The sequence below is a fragment of the Heptranchias perlo genome, chromosome 6, assembly GCF_035084215.1.
Source record: "Heptranchias perlo isolate sHepPer1 chromosome 6, sHepPer1.hap1, whole genome shotgun sequence".
NCBI classification, from domain to species: Eukaryota; Metazoa; Chordata; class Chondrichthyes; order Hexanchiformes; family Hexanchidae; genus Heptranchias; species Heptranchias perlo.
Genome location: NC_090330.1, coordinates 54,257,510 through 54,274,893, shown reverse-complemented (window position 1 = coordinate 54,274,893; position 17,384 = coordinate 54,257,510).

The following is a 17,384-nucleotide window of genomic DNA, read 5'->3' as shown; positions in this document are numbered from 1 at the left end:
TCTTTGTAAGAGCAATCCAGTTAGTTCCATTCTGCCACTCTTTCCCCATAGCCCTGCAAATTTTTTCCCTTCAAATATTTATCCAATTTCTTTTTGAAAGCCACAATTGAATCTGCTTCCACCACCCTTTCAGGCAGCGCATTCCAGATCATAACCACTCGCTGCGTAAAAAGGTTTTTCCTTTTTTCCATTTCATGTTGCCTTTGGTTCTTTTGTCAATCACCTTGTGGAGAAAGAAACAGAATTAACCTTTCAGGTTGATGACCTTTCCTCAGAACTGGTAGAAGTTGAAGATTGAACTATTTTTAAGCAAGTACAGAGCCTGGGAAAGTGGGGGAAGGGGAAAGAACAAAAGGGAAGGTTGTGATAGGGTGGGGGGCAGGAGTGATTAAATGACAAAAGGGATGATGGTGCAAGGCGAGGAGGGTGGTAATGGGACAAGTAAAGAAACAAAAGATGGGTCTAGAGGAGCTGTAAATGGCAACATCAGAACCTTTTCCAGCACCTGCTGTCTGAAAAAATGGGAGCAGTGGTTATGATCATTGTTGAGTCCAGAAGGTTGTAAAGTGCCTAATCGTTGAGGTTCATTGGAACAGTGTAAGAGGCCGAGGACAGAGAGGTCAGAGTGGGAGTGGGACGGGCAATTAAAATGCCAAGAGACTGGAAGGTCAGGGTCACACTTGTGGACTGAGCGAAGGTGTTCAGCAAAGCGATTACCCAATCTGCGTTTGGTCTTCCCAATGTAGAGGAGAGCGCATCGTGAGCAGCGAATACAGTGTATTAAATTGAAAAAATTAAAGTAAATTGCTGCTTCACCTGGAAGGAAGGTTTGCGACCCTGGACGGTGGGAAGGGAGGAGGTGAAGGTGCAGGTGTTGCATCTCCTGCGCTCGCACGGGAAGGTGCCTTGGGGAAGAGGGGATGTTGGGGGTGATGGAAGAGTGGAACAGGGTGTCACGGAGGGAGTGGTCCATTCAGAATGATGAAAGGGGAGGGGAGGGGAAGATGCGTTTGGTGGTGGCATCGCACTGGAGGTGGTGGAAATGGCGGAAGATGATACGTTGAATGTGGAGGCTGGTGGGGTGGAAGGTGAGGACAAGAGGGACCCTATCATGGTTCTGGGAGGGAGGCCAAGGGGTGAGGGCAGAAGTGCAGAAAAAGGAACCGTCACGGTCGAGGGCCCTGTCAACCACAGTGGAGGGGAATCCTCGGTTGAGGAAAGGGGAAGATATATCGGAAGCACTGGTGTGGAAGGTGGCATCGTCAGAACAGATGCGACGGAGATGGAGAAACTGGGAGAAGGGAATAGAGTCCTTACAGGAAGTCAGGTGGGAGGAAGTGTAATCAAGGTCGCTGTGGGAGTCGGTGGGCTTATAGTAGATATTGGTTGACAGCCTATCCCTAGAAATGGAGATAGAGAAGTTGAGGATGGGAAGGGAAGAATCAGAGATGGACCATGTAAGGCGAGGGAAGGGTGGAAATTGGAAGCAAAGTTGATGAAATTTTCCAGTTCGGGACGAGAGCAGGAAACGGCACGAATACGGTATCAATGTACCAGAAAAAGAGGTGAGGGAGGGGACTTGAGTAGGACTGGAACAAAGAATGTTCCACGTATCCCACAAAAAGGCAGGCATAGCTGGACCCATACGGTTCCCATAGTGATGCCTTTTATTTGGAGGAAGTGAGTGGAGTCAAAGGAGAAGTTGTTCAACATAAGAATAAGTTCAGCCAGACAGAGGAGGGTGGTGGTGGATGGGGACTGGTTGGGCCTCCGTTCAAGGAAGAAGCGGAGGGTCCGCAGGCCGTCCTGATGGGGGACGGAGGTGTAAAGGGACTGGACGTCCACGGTGAAAAGGAAACGGTTAGGGCCAGGGAAATGGGAACTATTAAAGTGGCGGAGGGCATCTGAAGAGTCGAGGATGTAAGTTGAGAGAGACTGGACAATGGGAGAAAAAATAGAGTAATTGCAAATGGTACTTGCTACAAAAGGCCAGGCACCTGCTCGGCTGTGGTTTAGCATGATTAGTGATGATGTGGCATCTAGAGATTCAGACCACACAGAGTCTGCTTACAAATGGCAATTGCTATCTGAGCAGGATCATCCTCACAATCCACTTGTTTCCATGGAACACAAGTTGAAAGCTCTTGGGAGGAGTGTGGAAGAGTCCATTGCCCAAGAATTTGCAGTCAAGGTTGAACAGTAGTCTGTACTACAGCATGCCATTGAGCAGGTGGCAACTCCAGGGCCATCTGCAGTGGAGCCCCCAGTGATGCAGGTCGGGGTTAAAGGTTATATACTTCAATGCAAGGAGTATTACAAACAAAGCAGATTAGCTAAGGGCACAGATAGACACATGGCAGCATGATATCATTGCTATAATGGAAACCTGGCTTAAAGAGGGGGATAATTGGCAGCTCAATATCCCTGGATATAGAGTTTTCAGGCAGAATAGAGTGGGTGATAAAAAAGGAGGGGGGGTAGCATTATTGTTGAAGAATCAATTACAGTTATGAGAAGGGATGATATGCTAAATGGATCATCAACCGAGGCCATATGGGATGAGCTAAGAAATAAAAAAGGGGCAGTCACACTACTAGGAGTGTACTATAGACCCCTGAATAGCGAAAGGGAGATAGAAGAACAAATATGTAGGCAAATTTCTGAGTGCAAAAATAAGAGGGCAATAATAGGGGACTTCAACAACCCTAACATCAACTGGGATTCAAACAGTGTGAGGGGCACAGAGGGCACAAAATTCTTGATCGGTGTCCAGGAGAACTTTTTTAGGCAGTACGTGACAAGCCCAACAAAACGGGATGCAATTCTAGAATTAGTCCTGGGAAATGAAGATGGGCAAGTGGGTGAAGTGACAATGCGTGACCATATTGGCTATAGTGACCACAATTCAGTTAGTTTTAGCATTATTATGGAAAAGGGCAGAGTTAAATCAGGAGTAAACATTTTAAATTGGGGGAAGACAAATTTTACAGAACTAAGAGGTGATTTGGCAGAAGTGGACTGGACACAATTACTTGAGGAGAAATCAGTGGCAATCCAGTGGGAGGCACCAAAAAGTGAAATTCTACGGGTACAATCCCTCAAAGAAAAAGGGTGGCACTGCCAAATTTAGAGCCCCCTGATTGTCTAGAAGTATACGGGGCAAGATAAAGCAGAAAACTAAATACTGCAGAAAGCCTAGAGGAGTATAGAAAGTAAAGGGATGAAGTTAAAAAGGAAATAAGGAAAGCAAAGAGAAGGCATGAAAAAATATTAGCTAGTAAGATTAAAGAAAACCCAAAGATGTTTTATCAGTACATTAAGAACAAGACGATAGCTAAGGAAAAGGAGGGACCTATCAGGGATGCTAAGGGTAACTTGTGTGTAGAAGCAGAGGATGTGGGTAAGGTTTTAAATGAATATTTTGTCTCCGTATTCACAAAGGAAAGGGATGATCTGGACGTAGGAGTTAATGAGGAGAGGTGTGAAATATTGGATAAGGTAAACATAACGAGAGAGGAAGTACTAGAGGGACTGGAATCCTTGAAAGTTGATAAGTCACCAGGGCCGGTTGAAGGAAGCCAGGGAGGAAATAATGGATGCTCTGGGGATCTTTTTGCAATCCTCACTAGATCCGGGGAGGTACCGGAGGACTGGAAAACTGCAAACGTAGTACCATTGTTTAAAAAGGGTAAGAGGGAAAGGCCGAACAATTACAAGCCGGTCAGTCTTACCTCGGTGGTGGGCAAACTATTAGAATCAATACTGAGAGATAGGATAAACTGTCACTTGGAAAGGCATGGTTTAATCAGGGATAATCAGCATGGATTTGTTCAGGGAAGGTCACACCTGACAAATCTGATTGAATTCTTTGAGGAAGTGACAAGGAGGATTGATGAGGGTAGTGCAGTGGATGTTGTCTACATGGATTTTAGTAAGGCATTTGACAAGGTCCCACATGGCAGACTGGTCAGAAAGGTAAAAGCCCATGGGATACAGGTCAGAAAGGTAAAAGCCCATGTGGTGATTTGGATCCAAAATTGGCTCAGTAACAGGAAACAAAGGGTAAAAGTCGATGGATGTCTTTGCGAATGGAAATCCATTTCCAGTGGTGTGCCACAGGGTCCCCTGCTGTTTGTGGTATATATTAATGATTTGGACTTGAATGTAGGGGGCATGATTGGCAAATTTGCAGATGACACAAACATTGGCCGTGTAGTTGATAGTGAAGAGAATAGCTGTAGATTCCAAGAAGATATCAATGGGTTGGTGGAGTGGGCAGAAAAGCGGCAAATGGAGTTCAACCCAGAGAAGTGTGAAGTAATGCACTTAGGGAGGGCAAACAGTAAAAGGGAATATGCAGTAAACAGGAATATATTGAGAGGGGTAGAGGAAGTGAGAGACCTCGGAGTGCATGTGCACAGGTCCCTGAAGGTGGCAGTACAGGTAGATAAGGTTGTGAAGAAGGGATATGGAATGCTCGCCGTTATTAGCTGAAGTATAGAATACAAAAGCAGGGATGTAACGATGGAACTGTGTAAAACGCTAGTAAGGCCACAGCTGGAGTATTGTGCGCAGTTCTGGTCAGCACATTACAGGAAGGACGTAATTGCTCTGGAGAGGGTGCAGAGAAGATTTACAAGAATGTTGCCAGAGCTTGAAAATTGCAGCTACAAGGAGAGATTGGATAAGCTGGGGTTGTTTTCCCTGGAGCAGAGGAGGCTGAGGGGTGACTTGATTGAGGTGTACAAAATTATGAGGGACCTAGATAGAGTAGACAGGAAGTACCTGTTTCCCCTAGCGGAGAGTTCAAGAACTAGAGGACATAGATTTAAGCTGATTGGTGGAAGGATTAGAGGGGACATGAGGAAAAACTTTTTTACCCAGAGGGTGGTGGGAGTATGGAATTCGCTGCCCGAATTGGTGGTAGAGGCAGGAACCCTCAACTCTTTTAAAAAGTACCTGGACCTGCACCTAAAGTGCTGTAAGCTGCAGGGCTACGGAATGGGTGCTGGAAGGTGGGGTTAGAACGGGCACCTGGTTGTTCTTCGAGCCGGCGTGGACATGATGGGCCGAGTGGCCCCCTTCTGTGCTGTATCTTTTCTTTGCTTCTATGGTTCTATGGTTATAGGGATACAGGAAGCATCTCTCAGGATGCACTGCTTGCTAGCATCAAAATACTTGAAGAATGGATACTACATAATCTTAAAGAGAGGGATTCACACATCTCACAGATGCCTAGTTCTCTTCTCAGACATATCAGTGGATATGTGGAAGAGGTGACCTCCAACAGGAGTATGCATGTAGTAGTCAAGTATCAAGCAATTAGCTCTCATGGAGGCACTAGATCCAAGGCATTAGTTTCTTGGATGTAGTGTCTTCATGAGAAATAACAATAGATATGGCAGAATGCACACAGGAGCAGGCAGCCAAAACAGCATCTAGCATAATTGACTCAGGGCCTTCGGAGCCCTTAACAAATAGAAACCTTGTGTTACTGAAATCCCAGCAGTCTGGCAGGGAACCCTGCAGCCAGCTAGCACACCCATACATTATAGCATCACTGAGGAGCAACAGTAGACTAGACGTCCTATACTTTATTCATATAAAAGTACAACAAAAAAGAACCATGGAAAATCACACTAACATTCATTAGACACAAAATGGTAGAAGGAAATACACCGGGGGAAATATTCGATAGGGCCATTTTTGGGCGGGGTAGCATGGTCCGCTATTACCCTGCGCCCGATGGCCCCTACACAGGCAGCACGTTAATTTCGAGCTGCCTGCTACTTACCATGATATCTCCGTGCAGCCAGCGCCACCCGTGCTGCTGAGAGGCTGCACAGAGAATGAGGAAGCCAGAAATGGGGTGTGCTCAGCGCACATCATCAGCAGCCTGCACCTCTTAAAGGTGCAGGTGCACATTTTAAATGGCACACACACAGTCCACTGGGAGGAGGGAAAGATGGCCGGAAGGATGGCAGGACCGGCAGGAGAGCGGCTCCAATCTTCTCCAAAAATGCACTGGAGGCCCTGGTGGAGGGGGTGGATGAAAGGAGGGCCAACATGTACCTGCAAGGTGACAGGAGACCCTCCAGACTCCAGCTCCGCAGGCATTGGCAGGCCGTGGCGCAGGAAGTGAATGCCAGGAGCATGCCACCACGCACGTAGGTGCAGTGCCGAAAGAAGTTCAATGATTTGACACGAGTGGTCAAGGTGAGTGAATGCAAGTGACAATTGGCACATCCTACCAACTGCACCACTGCTCCCTGCATCACACCCCCCATCACCCACCCACCAACAAACACTGCCCATCCATACGCAATGCTGCACTCAAATGCTGCATCTCACCCGCACATAGTACCACGCTTGCAGGCCACACAACCACCACTCACAGGTCACACACACTGGCAGCTATTTGACCATGACAGGCTCATCACCCACACACCTTGCAGGATACTCACTGATAACACTGTTCTCTGTCTTGCAGGAGAAGGTGGAGCATAACAGCCGGCAGCAGGAGAGACCTGAGGGGTGGACGGGAATGCTTACACATCCTCACCCCCCTAGAGGAGACAGTGCTCAGGATCATTGGGTGGGCCGTCATTGCAGCCGTCACAACATGCCGTGTTGGCGGTCCCGATGAAGGGGATCTCTGCATATCAAATGCTCCTTTTTCTTTCCCGCATCTCCCTCCTCCCATAATCTTTTCTGATTTACGTGCTGCAGATGCTGTTGACACGCACATCTTGCTTGCTCCTCTCCCCGCTCCACAACTCAACATATTTCCCTTTGTCATTGCAGATACCCAAGAACATGTGGTGGCATCGTCCAAGGAGGAGAAGGAGGAGGGGGACACTGAATCCACACCGTCACTCAATCTGACACTTGCTTCCACCAGCTCAGAGACTGACACTGCGCGTCCTTTAGAGGTTAGGTTAGAGGAGGGATCTGCACGTGGTGAGACACTGGGCACAAGTGCCCAGGAGCTGGGGCGGGGGGAACGGATACCACAGGTGCCAGCTCACCGGAGGATGAGGTCGCTGGGCACAATGACAAGGGGCATGGAGGAGTCCAGCTCCAACTTGGCACAGGGCTTTGTGCAGAGCTTGGAGCCCATCCTTTCCAAACTGGAACAGGTGGTCACCTCCATCAGCACACCTGTGGAACCCACCATGATGCAGCGTCTGATGACCCATGTCACAGCTTCCATTGCAGCACAAACTGATGTCATCAAAGGTCTGCAAGCTACGGTTGTTGCTCAGACAGCTGCAATGGAAGTTCAGACTGCTGCAATGGAAATTCAGACTGCTGCAATGGAAATTCAGACTGCTGCAATGGAAATTCAGACTGCTGCAATGGAAGTTCAGACTGCTGCTATCGTGGCTCTAAGGAACACTGTGGAATGGGGCTTCCAGGGCGTCACAGCACTCCTGCAATCCGTTCTCCAGCTGATCACCAGGATTGCTGAGGCGCAACCCAGGGAGAGTGGCAGTGGTGCCATGGCAGTCGGACCTGCTGTCCTCTCTCAGGACGACAGCATTCCTGCTCCCACCTCTGCCACTCCGCCAGTGCCCTTGTTGTGGCCTATCGGCCAACCAGGCCAGACTGCTGCAGCCCTTGCTGAGATGGTGCAGCCTGAAGCCAGGCCCTCCTGGCCCAGAGCTGCTCGAGGTCGTCCTCCAAGGCCATTTGTACGCTCCTCCATTGAAGGTCAGCAGCCTTCCATCACTCATGCTCCAGCCACTGGGGAAGCACCTTTTAGGAGTACTAGGTTAGGTAAAGGCACACGAAAAACAGGCACTAAGGGAATGCACAAGGGTGAATAGTTCTATTCTGTTTCCATAATTTCATTTATTCATTGATAAATACGACTTTGAATTTGCATTTGGTGGTGGTTTTTATTTGTGTGATGAGCTGAGTGGGAAACCAATGCGTAATCAGATGGAGGATGATTTGATTGTCTTGTGGGAGTGGAAAGGTGGGGAGTGTAGGACTGTTGGTGAGTTGGGGGATGTAGTTGACATTATTGATAGCGGGGCACGGATCAGGCGAGTATGCAGAGCCCTTGCAGACAAGGCATGTGATTCTTGTTGCACCCTTGTGTCTTCCTCCACTTCCTCTTCCGGCTCCACCCCCTCCTCCTCAGCCTCCACCTCTTCCACCTCTGGCTCAGGGTCTTCTCCGATCATTGGTGGCAAAGGCTGGTCCCGCATGCTGGCGAGGTTGTGCAGCATGCAGCAGACCACCACAAATCTGCCCACCCGCTCAAGGGAATACTGCAGGGCTCCTCCAGACCGGTCCAGGAAGCGGAAGCATCATTTCAGGAGGCCTATGGTGTGCTTCACGATGTTGCATGTGGCAACAATGCTCTCACAACAGGCCTGCTGTGCACGTGTGCGTGGGTTCCTGACCGGAGTCATGAGCCATGGAATGAGGTGATAACTCTTGTCGCCCAGTAGCCAGCCTTTGACTTGCCGAGGCGGGTGAAAGATAGCTGGCACGTTGGACTGCCAGATGGCAAAGTCGTCATGACGGGTCCCAGGGTAGCAGGCATCGAACTCCATGATTCGATGCGTGTGGTCGCACAATTGCTGCACGTTCAGGGAATAGAAGCTCTTTCGGTTGACGATGACAACCGAGTTGATATGCGGGGCACGCAGGGCAATGTGCATGCAGTCAATAGCACCCTGCAACATGAGGAAGCCAGCAATGCGAGCGAACCCCCACGCTCACTCGTTCTGCTTGTCTCTGTGGAGAGGGAAGGTGATGAACCTGTTCCTCATCTGGTACAGTGCGTCTGTGACCTCCCTTAGGCAGCAGTGCACTGCATACTGCGAGATGTTGCACATGTCGCCAGCAGAGGCCTGAAATGATCCTGAGCCATAGAAATTCAGCACCACAGTGACCTTCACAGCCACAGACAATGCTGTCCTCGCCCTGCTCTGAGGCTGCAGTTGTGGCCGCACCAGTTGACAGATCTCGAGCACAACTTCCTTGGTGAACCTCAGGCATTGGATGCATTCCTCCTCGGTCATGTTGAGGTAAGAGAATTGATCCTGGAAGGCCCTCATTGGATACGGCCTCAAGCTCAGTGCCTTGTATCTCCTAGTCCTCCCTCTCCTTGCAGCTTGACCTGCCGTGCGTGACCTCTCAGCATGCTCCCAGTCATGTTCAATGCCCAGCGGGAGCCCTAGCAAACCACCCATGGTTGCCAGGAATGTTGTCCAGCCACGGTTGTAACTTTCTGAACCGTAAGGCAGTACCTGCCAAACCACTCTCAAATGTACTCTAGCAACTCTCAGCAAATATAGGGAGCTTCAAAAAACACTTCCTATTCCACCAGCAGCCAGAAGCAATAATCCAGCAACTGACCTGTAAATCCTGCATGGTCCCATTAAATAGCGCTGGTGGGGGGGTCCTCCAGGCACTCAGGTTCAGGTTCAGGTGTGCTCAGGTGTGCGTGGTTAAGACTGTGAGTTGAGTTGAGCGTTAAGGTCCAAAATGGTGTCTATCACTTTAAATCAGCATTGCACATTGATTGCATGCATTTTCTCCCTACTTTACATGCTTCCAGCGTTTGGTATTTGCGCATGCGCTAACACCTATACCAAGATGGCATCCGGCAAACGTCACGCTGGAAACGTGCACGCACAGCCAAGGTGCCATCTTGGATGTTCAAGAGGCCATGTAGTGCCGAAACAACGGGCACTACATGGCCCAATTTAGTGCCCACTATATTTAAATTATGTATTATGTAGAGTACTTACGTTTGACTTCAAAGGATGCTGTCGGACCACATGGAAATAGATGATATGGAAGAACAGTTCAGGAAAGTGCAGGAGAAGGTGGTATGGGCAAAAAACATTGGCATCTGTGGAATGTTGGGTTTTTTAAAGTGCTAAAATATTTTTATTCAAAGACATTGTTACATTTTGGGTTTTATGCTAAATATTCTACATGGGTTCAATATCACTGACCGTTCCTGTAAGTAGACATTTTGTCCCTTATGATGCAGAGTGCACCTCACCAGCCCAATATCCAGGTAGATAGTAGTGAGAACCAGAGACTGAATAAAGAACCTTTGCCACTGTATACTGGCGTACTGGCATGTGCCAAATCCTGGCATGTGTCTCCCTTGTCTTCAGTAGGCGAACTGAATATATATCCTATCAGACTGAGGCTCAGGCTTATAAACCTTAAGACAATTTATTTAACATAGAATACCATCGCCACAAGGACTACGGTGTTCAAGAAGGTGGCCCTCCATCACCTTCTGAGGGCAACTAGAGATACGCAATAAATGCGGCCTTGCCAGTGCCGGCCACATCTCAAGAACAAATATATATAAGGTAAATCAAAACTACCCCAGGCTGGATTGATTCTTTGACCTGTGCCAGATAACGTGACTGACAGTTTTCAAGATCTTTTGAAAACATCTTGCGACAAAAGATATTAATAAACTGAAGCACTTTTAATTACATAGATGGGCTGCTCTTTTGCAATATTCAAACACAGACAATGCTTGTGGAGCAAGCTTGGAACGCTCTGTGATTCAGAAATTTTGAAATGACAAGCTTGATCATTTAAACAAATAATATATTGGCACAGAGTTTGCTGGAGTGAGGCATCTCGTGGTGTGCCCCTTTTTTCCCTTCAGCTCGAAATGTTTTTGCCCTGTAAGTTGTTTGGAAGTGCGAGATGATAATGGCACAGCGAGGGCAACGGGACATCTGGGACATCAGTAAGTGATGGGATCAACAGTCTATCTCCTTAACCAATGAGATTTAAGGATTTAGAAAGTATCAGAGGAATGACGGAGAAAGTGGGTGAATTAGAGTCAAATCAGGTGCAGGAAGAAAAATAAAGAGAGGGAAAAAGAGATTGGATTAAGAGAGAGAGAAAAAGGAGACAGTATTTATATGGCTGGTCCAGTTAAGTTTCTGGTCAATGGTGACCCCCAGGATGTTGATGGTGGGGGATTCGGCGATGGTAATGCCGTTGAATGTCAAGGGGAGGTGGTTAGACTCTCTCTTGTTGGAGATGGTCATTGCCTGGCACTTGTTTGGCACGAATGTTACTTGCCACTTATGAGCCCAAACCTGGATGTTGTCCAGGGTCTTGCTGCATGCGGGCACAGACTGCTTCATTATTTGAGGGGTTGCGAATGGAACTGAACACTGTGCAATCATCAGTGAACATCCTCAGTTCTGACCTTATGATGGAGGGAAGGTCATTGATGAAGTAGCTGAAGATGGTTGGGCCTAGGACACTGCCCTGAGGAACTCCTGCAGCAATGTCCTGGGGCTGAGATGATTGGCCGCCAACAACCACTACCATCTTCCTTTGTGCTAGGTATGATTCCAGCCACTGGAGAGTTTTCCCCCTGATTCCCATTGACTTCAATTTTACTAGGGCTCCTTGGTGCCACACTCGGTCAAATGCTGCCTTGTTGTCAAGGGCAGTCACTCTCACCTCACGTCTGGAATTCAGCTCTTTTGTCCATGTTTGGACCAAGGCTGTAATGAGATCTGGAGCCGAGTGGTCCTGGCAGAACCCAAATTGAGCATCGGTGAGCAGGTTATTGGTGAGTAAGTGCCGCTTGATAGCACTGTCGACGACACCTTCCATCACTTTGCTGAAGATTGAGAGTCGGCTGATGGGGCAGTAATTGGCCGGATTGGATTTGTCCTGCTTTTTGTGGACAGGACATATCTGGGCAATTTTCCATGTTGTCGGGTAGATACCAGTGTTGTAGCTGTGCTGGAACAGCTTGGCTAAAGGCGCAGCTAGTTCTGGAGCAAAAGTCTTCAGCACTACAGCCGGGATGTTGTCAGGGCCCATAGCCTTTGCTGTATCCAGTGCACTCAGCCGTTTCTTGATATCACGTGGAGTGAATCGAATTGGCTGAAGACTGGCTTCTGTGATGGTGGGGATATTGGGAGGAGGCCGAGATGGATCATCCACTCGGCACTTCTGACTGAAGATGGTTGCAAATGCTTCAGCCTTGTCTTTTGCACTCACGTTCTGGACTCCGCCATCATTGAGGATGGGAATGTTTGCAGAGCCTCCTCCTCCCGTTAGTTGTTTAATTGTCCACCACCATTCACGACTGGATGTGGCAGGACTGCAGAGCTTTGATCTGATCCGTTGGTTGTGGAATCGTTTAGCTCTGTTTATAGCATGTTGCTTCCGCTGTTTAGCATGCATGTAGTCCTGAGTTGTAGCTTCACCAGGTTGGCACCTCATTTTTAGGTATGCCTGGTGCTGCTCCTGGCATGCTCTTCTACACTCCTCATTGAACCAGGATTGATCCTCTGGCTTGTTGGTAATGGTAGAGTGAGGAATATGCCGGGCCATGAGGTTACAGATTGTGCTGGAATACAATTCTGCTGCTGCTGATGGGCCACAGCGCCTCATGGATGCCCAGTTTTGAGCTGCTCCATTTAGCACGGTGGTAGTGCCACACAACACGTTGGATGGTGTCCTCAGTACGAAGATGGGATTTAATCTCCATGAGTACTGTGCGGTGGTCACTCCTACCAATACTGTCATGGACAGATGCATTTGCGACAGGTAGATTGGTGAGGACGATGTCAAGTAGGTTTTTCCCTCGTGTTGGTTCGCTCACCACCTGCCGCAGGCCCAGTCTGGCAGCTATGTCCTTCAGGACTCGGCCAGCTCGGTCAGTAGTGGTGCTACCGAGCCACTCTTGATGATGGACATTGACGTCCCCCACCCAGAGTACATTCTGTGCCCTTGCTACCCTCAGTGCTTCCTCCAAGTGGTGTTCGACATGGAGGAGGACTGATTCATCAGCTGAGGGAGGGCAGTAGGTGGTAATCAGCAGGAGGTTTCCTTGCCCATATTTGACCTGATGCCATGAGATTCCATGGGGTCCGGAGTCAATGTTGTGGACTCCCAGGGCCACTCCCTCCTGACTGTATATCACTGTACCGCCACCTCTGGTGGGTCTGTCCTGCCGGTGGGACAGGACATACCCAGGGATAGTGATGGAAGAGGGGTCTGGGACGTTGGCTGAAAGGTATGATTCTGTGAGTCTGGCTATGTCAGGCTGTTGCTTGACTAGTCTGTGGGACAGCTCTCCCAATTTTGACACAAGTCCCCAGATGTTAGTGAGGAGGACTTTGCAGGGTCGACTGGGCTTGGTTTGCCTTTGTTGTGTCCGGTGCCTAGTGGTCCGATGCCGGGTGGTCCGTCCGGTTTTATTCTTATTCTGACTTTTTTTAGCAAGATTGTACAACTGAGTGGCTTGCTAGGCCATTTCAGAGGGCAATTAAGAATCAACTACAATATCTGCGATGGAGGGAAGGCTAGCCTCCATGGAGATTCAGGCACTGCTCACCAATGATTCCATTGAGGCCCTGACAACGGCCCTTCGGACTCAGGGTGAGCAACTTTCTGCCGCCTTAAACAGGCAGGCAGATACTCTGGCACTGGCTTTACAAAGCTTCACACATGTCCTCCAAACTGTCGTCCAGCAGAGTGGTAGGAGTGATGTGGGCCTGGCCCAGGGGACGGAAGATGGTGAAAGGGGATATGGAAGTGGGGATGCCACTCAAAGTGCTCCCACGTCTCACCCGTTGACCCCTCTCAACCAGTACCCGCAATGCTGCCTCCTCTCCAGGTGGCCGAGTCTGCCCCTTCACAGGTGCAGGAGGAGCAGTCTGTGGAGGGGTCCTCACGGACACCGATACCCAGAAGGCGTAAGCCCAAAGCATCTAATCAGTCAGGGCCTGTACAAGAGCAACCTGCCACTACCTCTGCTGCAGCCACAGGGGAGGCACAAGGTAGGAGTACTCGTAAGCCTAAGGCGAAGGTTTTTGTGAGCAGAACGGGGATGCACAAGGGTGTTTGATGGTTTGTCATGTTTTTTATTTATATTTGATTTTTGTTGATGGCACATTAAATATTATTATTGCCACCACTATTGCCACATCTTGGCCATTCTTGACTGGCTTGTGTAATAAGGCCCTTTCATGAGGTTCACCATGAACACCCACACTTGATGCCACCCATTGGGTCACTCTAGAGTGGGTGTATGTGTAGTTGCACGACTATTTTGAGCAGGGGGCGGGCGTGTGGCTGGTGTGGCCGCTGCTCTGTCCAGGTGGTGAGGACTGGACTCTTCACACTGTCTGATGTTTGGAGAACCGTTCACATATCAGTTACTCCCTGGCCTCATGAGCAGCCAGGTGAGCCGCTGTTCTGCCCATGGGTTGCTCCTCTTTCTCTGCCTCCACGTCCTCCTCATCCTATTCCGTTTCCTCCTCCTCCTCAATATGGGTGGCAGATGTGGATGGGGCCTCCTCCAGCGGCACCCCTCTCAGTTATGCCATGTTGTGCAGGACACAACAGACGTCTATAATGCGTCCCACTCTGTCCGGTGCGTATTGAAGCGCTCCCCCAGAATGATCAAGGCACCTGAAGTGCATCTTGAGCAGCCCTATAGCATGCTCAATTGTCGACCTGGTAGCGATGTGTCTGTCGTTATATCAATGCTGCTGCTCGGTGGTGGGGTTCCTCAGAGGTGCCATGAACCATGTGTGCAGGGGGTATCCCTTGTCGCCAAGGAGCCAGCCCTTGCGGGTGTTCGGTGCTTGGAAGAGGGGCAGGATTTTGGACTCCCGGAGGATGAAGGAATTGTGGCAGCTGCCAGGGTATCTGGCACACACATGAAGGAATTTCTTGCAGTGGTCACAGATGAGCTGAGTGTTGATGGAGTGATAGTCCTTCCTGTTGATGAACAGTCCTGGCTTGTGTGGAGGTGCTCGTATTGCTATATGGGTGCAATCAATTACACCCCGCACCCGTGGGAAGCCAGCCACAGAGTGGAATCCCATTGCCCTCTCCGTCTGGCTGAAGTCATCCATGGAGAAGTTGACATAGTGTGAGGCCCTGCGAAACAAGCCGTTGATGACCTGCCTTATGCACTTGTGCACAGACGACTGAGCGACCCCAGCGATGTCCCTGGTGGCAGCCTGGAACGATCCGGAGGCGAAGAAGTTGAGGGCAGTGGTGACTTTGACAGTGACAGGTAAGAAGATGCTGCTCGGGCCAGCCAGGAGAAGCTTGGCATGAAGGAGGCTGCCGATGTCTGCGACTACCTGGCAACTGACTCTGAGCCTCCGTATGCACTGCTCCTCGGAGAGGTCCAGGAAGCTGAGCCTTGGTCTGTAGACCCTGTGGCGAGGGTAGTGCTTCCTGCGACGTCGCTCTCTCTGTTGTTGCCCTCCGTGCTGTTGTGCAGGTGCTGGTGGTGCAGTACTGTGTTGTGGAGCTCCATGTGGTGGAGGTGGATGGTGTGCCTGGTGAGGCTGGTGATGTTGCTTGTCCTCGGATGAAGTGATGAATGCAGCCATGGCGCCCCCCCCATCCTGACGGTGTGAGTTTCAGGGGTTCTGCAAAGTAGGTAAATGTGTTTGCACAGCAGAGTTTAGGGTATAAGTTAAGAATTTTGAGTGGAAAGACAAAGGTGTTGCAGCCAAAACTTTGTCTTAAGTGACAGAGTGCCCTGCTGCAATAAATGAGGATTTTCCCCCATCTGTCAAATAATCCTTTGCATCTCCCACTGGCTGCTGGCTGGAACACGTCTGCTCCAACAGGGAATGTTTCCCACAGCACGGGAAACATGCTGAGGATCCTTCAAAATTGCACCCCTGCCAAAATCTCCACTCAATGAGGTCTGTCAAGTACCTCAACTATCTACCTATGTAAAGCAGCATCCCGCCGGCTTTAATTGCCGGTGGGAGTCCCGCATTCGGGAGCTGCGCGCGCACCCGAACATGTCACTGGGGAACCCGGAAGTCAGCGGGTTGGAGCTGGGCTCTGGATTCGCTCCGGGATTTTGCCATTTTAGGAGAGCCCCCCCGCCCCCAACGCACCTGCTCGGCCAACCAAAAATCAGCCTCCTGAAGTTCAAAATTCCAGTTGTATGTTCAATGATCATCCTTGCCTGAAACATGCTCTCAGCTTCCATTTGTATTATCACAAAAGTGTCATGAGTTATGATCACATTGGTTTCCAAGCTTTTCAATCTTCCATCCCTATGAATAATGGTGGCACTGAGAATTGCTATAAAATTAAAGCATTTTGCCAGCTTCATGTGAAAATGGGCATTTACCTACAAACTTCTGTGCTGGTGGTCATATATCTGCTACACATTGAAGGCATGCAATCCCTTTGTAGCTCATATAGAGCACTGCATTGTGCATAGTACATAAACGGCAACATGCATAAAAACAGTGACGCCCTGGACTCTTGGTAGACCCAGCAGACCTATAGAAATGTATTGCTTTTTCTTGGTGGTGTTATTGGTCTATAGGTAAAGAAATTAAATTGTTGTTCAGGAGCCTTTGGTTTGAAACTGGTTTTGGACCCAAATTCATCGTCCTTTAAGGACCGCCTGTTAGGCTGCTGCCTCAGGGCAAACCAGTCTTGCAGTGAGGCCTCAAACAAGCATTAAGCCCCTTATTTGCAAATGCAAAAGGTCTATTTCAAGTGTGGGCATTGTAAGCCATTTTTTTGGCCTTTACCAATATGGCGGGCGGCACACTTCCGGCACGTAATGAGCGAGCGCTTCCTGCCCGCCATATTGGAAGCTTTAGAGGCTGCACGACCAAATTTCTAGGCAATCATTTTTAAGTCATGTAAGGTGATCCATTAATGTAAGGAAGCATGGCATGTTCTTTATTTTGTATTATTACGCAAAGATAGGTTGTACTGATTGAATTAAGTGAGTCTGATCATCAGTGCTGTTCTATATGTTCACCTTATTGCGAAATAAAGCAGCTTATCAATTCATATCTGGCCTTATCACACCAAGTGTTTGCTTGATCCACCTTTTAGAGAGACTGCAAATATCCATTTCAGGTCCCAAGGGAATACTATTATTATTGGTATTGTGCAAGTAGATATAGGTCAGTGCAAGTCCAATGCCATAAAAGTAAGATGCTCTGACCACTAATGGTCACGACGAATACCACTGAGCCTGAGAAGGTATCTACAGCTGACCTGCATTTGTAAAAATCAGCCACTAAGAAACAGATCGATATGTCCTTGGTCTTTTTCAGAAAATATATCACTTCAGTTTCCTTTTAGAATAGAAGATCTGAAATTAGATTCAAACTCAAGGCACGATATGTTCCAATAAATAAAATATCTGTGACCAGAGATTTCATTACTTTGAAAAATGCATACGCAGGGCTCCTGTGGGAATTTTTTTTAACACTAAAAGCAAATTGTGGTGCACAGATTACATAGCAGCTTCACATATTATTATGGATTATAGATTAAAATATTTGATAAATGCACATCATGTTTTTCTCAAGTATCTTAGAACTTTAATCTTAATCCTTTCGAGG